This window comes from Heptranchias perlo, chromosome 35 (assembly GCF_035084215.1).
Source record: "Heptranchias perlo isolate sHepPer1 chromosome 35, sHepPer1.hap1, whole genome shotgun sequence".
In the NCBI taxonomy this organism is placed as follows: Eukaryota; Metazoa; Chordata; class Chondrichthyes; order Hexanchiformes; family Hexanchidae; genus Heptranchias; species Heptranchias perlo.
In genome coordinates this window covers 12,203,405-12,208,868 of record NC_090359.1, presented here as the reverse complement: position 1 = coordinate 12,208,868, position 5,464 = coordinate 12,203,405, and the positions used below count along the sequence as shown (strand labels likewise).

Here is a 5,464-nt window from a genome sequence, read left to right as displayed (position 1 = left end):
ACTGAAAAATCAATTAGCAGGAAGGGCACTGAGACTACAACCGGAAAGTTAACGGACGATTCAAAGGGGGTATTCACAATTATGAAAGGTATTGACAGAGTATTTAAGGAGAAATTGTTTCCAGTGATGGAAGGGTTAATAACCAGAAGAGAAAGATTTAAGGTAAATTGAATGACAGTCATGGGGGGATGTGACTAAGATTGAGACCATTCATTCAGCTGCCTCTGCAGCTCCCCTCCCTTACCCGAGCCCACCAAGTTAATCTCCGATCTCCCCTCATGCCCTCTCTGAGCTCTCTTGACCATGAGACCCACCTCCTGCTCCCTCGACCCTATTCCCACCAAACTGCTGACCACCCAACCTCCCTTCCTGGCCCCATGTTAGCTGACATTGTTAATGGTCTCCTCTCCTCAGGTACGTTCCACCTCCCGATCAAATCTTCCATCATCACCCTCCTTCATAAAAGACCCACCCTTGACCCCTGTGTCCTTGCAAACTACCACCCCATCTCCCACCTCCCTTTCCTCTTCAAAGTGTTGTCGCCTCCCAAATCCATGTCCATCTTTCCCACAACACCATGTTTGAATCCCTCCAATCAGGTTTCCACTCCTGCCACAGTACTGAAACGGCCCTTGTCAAAGTCACAAATGACATCCTCTGTGACTGTGTGGAGTGAGATTTAATCTTGATCTAACCCTTGATGCACCTGCCCCCGCAGTGTTTGATGGCACAATGTGGAGGGAGCTTTACTCTGCCATGTACTGTACAGTATCAGTCTGTGATGGAGCAGAGCCCTGCTCTTTAATATAAATCATTCTTTCGAAGAGCCACTGAGCCCCTAAAGCAGCCTCCAAGATCCAAAGTCTGATTTCCATCCCACAGTTCCAGCAGTTAGCGAGGGCTGGGCCACGTTAACAGCAGCTCTCTGTTCCTGGTCTGGAGCTGAGGTGTTGTGTATTGTCCCTGACACAGGGACCAGACGGTGAGCTGCTGGCTCCTATTGTTCTGGGATCATTCCCTGCTGCTCTGTTCTCACCTCTTCACTGGGTCTCAGATTATTACCAGCCATCTTACTGATCAATAAACAATCGGCAGTCTGACCGCGGAGATTTGAAATATGTGAAACATTTCATGTGTCTCATCCCTGTCCCTGGACACAAATAAATCGGCCATCATGAAATGTTCACAGTCCATTTCTTGAGCCTTCTCCTTCTTAGAAGAATCTTTTAAACTCCTTGCTAAAGTGACCATTGATCTTAATGTCTTGTTTTGCGGTATGTTCTAGATTGTTCCAGATCAGCATTGTAATAACTCGGTGGTAGTTGAAAAGTGGGATCATTATATTAAATCGAGATATTTATCACAGCCCCGCCCCCCAAACATTCAAACCACCGTTCAGGAGGAGAACCCCTCTGCTCACTGACCTACATTGGCTCCCAGTCCACCAACATCTCAAATTTTAAATTCTCATCCTCGTGTTCAAATCCCTCCATGACCTCGCCCCTCCCTATCTCTGTAACCTCCTCCACCCCGACAACCCTCCGAGATCTCTGAGCTCCTCCAATTCAGGCCTCTTGCGCATCCACGATTTTCATCGCTCCACCATTGGCGGCCGTGCCTTCAACCGACTGGGCCCAAAGCTCTGGATTTCCCTCCCGAAACCTCCCCGCCTCTCTACCTCTCTCTCCTCCCTTAAGACACTTAAAACCGACCTCACCTGTCCCAATATCTCCTTATGTGGCTCCGTGTCACATTTTGTTTGATAATCGCTCCTGTGAAGCGCCTTGGGACGTTTTACTCCGTTAAAGGCGCGATATAAATGCAAGTTGTTGTTGTTGTTGGGGTGGAGAAAGGGTTTTCTTTCTTTTTATGACTCTTTTCTATCTCTCTATTTCTTTCCTTTCTCGGACTCTGTTTTCCGGGTCTGTTTACTGACACACATTACAATCTGTGTCACTCGGTGTCTAACAATGTGAGGCAATGTGTTTTATTCCCGCTGTGTTATCTCTCTGGCGATTTGTTGATAAATGTTTAACTCGCGGCCTGTTCCCGTTAATGGTCACAAGCAGTAACAGACAGACAGAGCGTGTCTGACCGCCCTGAGATGTGGAAAAGGCATCAGTTTAGGACAAATACATCAAATCAAATGTTCATCGGGCACCGAGAGAAACAAAAACCAGAGAGAAAGGCAGAAGGAAATAGAGAAATAAAAGCTAAATACAGACATCCTTGATGTCTCGCTATTCCATCCCCAACCGTTCAGTGTCTGGGAAAAATGTCAGTGCAAATAAATGTTCGAGAATCGGCCCAAAGAAGAAGAAACAAAATAACCCAAAACTGCCATGACCCGGGATCGAACCAGGGATCTGTCAGCTCTTCAGTCTAATGCTTTACCAACTGAGCTGTTTCAGCTCCATGTTAAACTGACATTTTGGGTCATCCTCTTGTAATAAAATATAACCCCGGGTGTAATTGCCCCTCCCGCTCATTCCTCACTCCGGGAGAATGAGACCGACCATCAAGGAGAGATTTTCTGATCCTGTCGTTGAATCTTATTTATGTTAAACATTCCTTGAACTCTCTGCCGGGGGGATTCAGAGCTGGGGTTCGCCATGAACCAGCTTCCCCTCAATTCCCAGCTTTATCAGTGAATCGACCAACAAACGCTCGACAGAGCTCAGGTTATATTAATAATAAAAACAGAAAATGCGGGAAACACTCAACAGGTCAGGCAGCATCTGTGGAGAGAGAAACATCCTTTCAGGTCGATGACCTTTCATCAGAGCTCTCTCTTTCATCAGGCCAATCCGCTACCACCCACTTTGTGCTACGGCCCAAGACCATTTTGATTCCCGTTGAATTGAACGGCAGGGAATTTCCCGCGGTTTGTATAAACAGCGGGCGGTCCGCCCACCAAATGACCTCCAGGCGGTGAAGACATATCTCGACCCCTCCTCGTCACCGGGGCAGATTTGGAACTGGTGCTCGGGCATGAAACTGCCGTTGGCTCTGTGGGACTGGATAGACCCAGACCGACTGGAAGTGTACGGGGATATGTTTCTGGCAGACAGCATGTCAGAGTCCACGAGGAAAGGCATCATCACCCTCATCTCCAAGTGAAGCTTTGTTACACCGCCTCTCAGGCAAGTATATCCTTGCTTAGATAAGGAGACCAAAACTGTACACAGTACTCCAGGTGTGGTCTCACCAAAGCCCCGTACAATTGCAACAAGACTTCCTTACTCTTGTATTCCAACCCCTTGCAATAAAGGCCAACATTCCATTTGCCTTCCTAATTGCTTGCTGTACCTACATGTTAACTTTCTGTGTTTCTTGCACCAGGACACCCAAGTCTCTGAACACGAATGTTTAATAGTTGCTCACCATTTAAAAATATTCTGTTTTTCTATTATTCCGACCAAAGTGAATAACCTCACATTTCCCTACATTATACTCCATCTTCCACCTTCCACCTTCCAGTCCACTCACGTAACCTGTCTATATCCCTTTGCAGACACTTTGTGTCCTCCTCACAGCTCACTTTCCCACGTGGCTTTGTATGGTCAGATATCTTGGATCCTTTACACTGATGTAGATTGTAAATAGCTGAGGCCCAGTAAAGGCCGGTATCGCTCGCTGATAAGTCAAGAGTAAAATCCCTGCGAGGACATTGGTCCCAGCCCCGATGAGGTGCAACCCGTCCATCTTGTACAGGTCTTTAGTATTAATCAAAGTGCACAATGACGCCCCGGTAAAGCGAGTATCTCTCCACAGATACTACCTGACCTGCTGAGTGTTGCCAGCAGTTTCTGGGTTTATTTTTGAGCTTTCACTGGAGCAGTTTTTCTGACAACCTGCAACTTGCCTCAAGGGCGCAGCTTCAAACACAACTTTCTTGTGCTCTTCTCACACACAAGATCGCACTTTACTTTCCGACATACGCGCTTTAAAATCTGCTGTTTCCGCACACAGCGTCCTGCACGACGAGAATTTGAAAGACCTTCCGCTCATGGCCTGTAATCGCTCCTTTTTCCCCACAGGCACTCTTTACATTTATCCTCTACTCGATTCAATCGCACGTTTCAACAGAACTATTAAGATCAAGGCGGAACACTTCCGATCTTACTGCACCGCCCCAACTTGCCAAATGTGAACCTTTCAACCTCCATTCGCAGCTCTGCAGCGCTGCCCGTCACTCACGCAACTCAACTGCTGAGCGAAAAGAGCCAACAAGCATCAAAACAAAAACCAGTTCTTCAGTTACCATCCCCTGGATCACAAGATTCCCCAAGTAAATTTCGTGAACAATCGGGTGGCTGTCTTTCCAGAGACCAGCCCTGCTTTCGTCGTGTTTGTCTGTCGAGCGGTCACGCAGTTCGAAATTTATCCACTGGTTTCAAGGCACAAATGAACATTGGTGTGAATGGGACATGTGCCCAATAGAAACAGCGGTCGGAGCAGAACAAACTTAAAGGCGTGAGATCGTGAAAGTGAATGTTAGAGTCGGCAACGGAGCAGGAAAGTGTCCATGAAATGGAAGGAGGAAAGTAAAGGCGGCCTATTGACTGTGGAAGGAAGAAAAAGCTGGGAGAAGAGGTGGGTTTGAACTGTGGAACATCAAGTACAGGCATGTGAGAGTGCTGGGATTTGATGGAATAAATAGGTTTTCGCCACCAAAAAAAAATATTTTTCTCGTGTACAATATTGATATATTGTTGTATTATATTCACAAGCGCGGGAGAGAACAAAACAAGCAGCGCACACTATGCCGTGACTCGGATTCGAACCGAGGTTGCTGCGGCCACAACGCAGAGTACTAACCACTATACGATCACGGCACCACATGTCGGTAATTAAGCTTCTGCCCAAACTATTTAAATACCACCATTAACGAAGCAAATCGTCCCAAGCTGCTTCACAGGATCGTTTTTTGAACAGAATTTGACACCGAGCCACAGAAGGAGATATCAGAAACAAAATACTGCGGATGCTGGAAATCTGAAATAAAACCAGAAAATGCTGTAAATAATCAGCAAGTCAGGCAGCGTCTGTGGAGAGAGAAACAGAGTTAACGTTTCAGGTCGATGACCCTTCGTCAGAAATGGAAACGGTTGAAGATTAAACAGTTTTTAAGCAAATACAGAGTCAGGAAAAGGGATGGGGGAGGAAGGGGAGGGGAGGAAAGAACAGAAGGGAAGGTCTCTGATAGGGTGGAGGGCAGGAGTGATTAAATAACAAAAGGGATGATGGTGCAAGGCAAGGAGGGTGGTAATGGGACAAGTAAAGAAACAAAAGATGGGTCTAGAGGAGCTGTAAATGGCAACATTAGAACCATAACCAGCACTTGATCTCCGATAAAATGGGATCAGTGTTTATGATCTGAAGTTATTGAAATCAATGTTGAGTTCAGAAGTTTGTAAAGAGCCTGATCGAAAGATGAGGTGCTGTTTCTTGAGCTTATGTT

At 46.5% G+C, this 5,464-nt stretch overlaps 1 non-coding gene across 1 annotated transcript; it reads right to left on the bottom strand.

Annotated features, from left to right (window-relative positions):
* Positions 1 to 4,766: 4,766 nt before the first annotated feature.
* trnah-gug (transfer RNA histidin (anticodon GUG)) lies at positions 4,767 to 4,838 on the bottom strand. Its single transcript has one exon. It is a non-coding gene; the product is annotated as a tRNA-His (tRNA).
* Between the last annotated feature and the right edge of the window lie 626 nt (positions 4,839 to 5,464).